Source organism: Theropithecus gelada, chromosome 19 (genome assembly GCF_003255815.1).
Source record: "Theropithecus gelada isolate Dixy chromosome 19, Tgel_1.0, whole genome shotgun sequence".
Lineage (NCBI taxonomy): Eukaryota > Metazoa > Chordata > Mammalia > Primates > Cercopithecidae > Theropithecus > Theropithecus gelada.
The window spans coordinates 42706772-42707837 of record NC_037687.1 but is presented as its reverse complement, the minus strand read 5'-3'; the positions used below and the strand labels follow the sequence as shown (position 1 = coordinate 42707837).

The 1066-nt window shown below is 50.2% G+C and overlaps 1 protein-coding gene across 3 annotated transcripts in view; it reads left to right on the top strand.

Annotated features, from left to right (window-relative positions):
- Window positions 1-1066, top strand: part of ZNF527 (zinc finger protein 527) — a 29487-nt gene that overhangs the window by 11740 nt on the left and 16681 nt on the right. The window lies entirely within an intron of this gene.

The following is a 1066-nucleotide window of genomic DNA, read 5'->3' as shown; positions in this document are numbered from 1 at the left end:
TTTTTTTTTTTTTTTTTTTTTTTTTTTTTTTTTTTGAGATGGAGTCTGGCTCTGTCACCCGGGCTGGAGTGCAGTGGCCGGATCTCAGCTCACTGCAAGCCCCGCCTCCCGGGTTCACGCCATTCTCCTGCCTCAGCCTCCCGAGTAGCTGGGACTACAGGCACCCGCCACCTCGCCCGGCTAATTTTTTTTTTTTGTATTTTAGTAGAGACGGGGTTTCACCGTGTTAGCCAGGATGGTCTCGATCTCCTGAACTCGTGATCCGCCCGTCTCGGCCTCCCAAAGTGCTGGGATTACAGGCTTGAGCCACCGCGCCCGGCCCACACATTGTTTAAAAAATCAAGTAGTATCATTAGGTTGGTGCAAAAATAATTGCCGTTTTGCCAAAAAACACAATTACCTTCACACCAAAAAGCCTATACAAGGCTTTTTCCCTTGAAAAAGGAATTCTTGTTCCTGGCTTCCCAGTTTCCCTCTTCCTAGAGCAATCCACTTTCTTTTCTTTTTTTTTTTTTTTTTTTTTTTTGAGACGGAGTCTCGCTCTGTCGCCCAGGCCGAGTGCAGTGGCACAATCTCGGCTCACTGCAAGCTCCGCTCCACCTCCCGGGTTCACACCATTCTCCTGCCTCAGCTTCCCAATAGCTGGGACTACAGGCGCAGGCCACCACGCCCGGCTTAATTTTTTGTAATTTTAGTAGAGACGGGGTTTCACCATGTTAGCCAGGATGGTCTCGAACTCCTGACCTTGTGATCCACCTGCCTCGGCCTCCCAAAGTGCTGGGATTACAGACGTGAGCCACCACGCCCGGCCCACTTTCTTTTCTTTTGTAGTTTCTTTTGGTGTTCCCTTCATATCTCCAAAAATATGTTAATGTTGCTACTCTTGATTGTTTTTTCTTTTTTTTTTTTTTGAGACGGAGTCTCGCTCTGTCGCCCAGGCTGGATTGCAGTGGCCCGATCTCGGCTCACTGCAAGCTCCGCCTCCCGGGTTCACGCCATTCTCCTGCCTCAGCCTCCGGAGTAGCTGGGACTACAGGCGCCCGCCACCACGCCCGGCTAGTTTTTT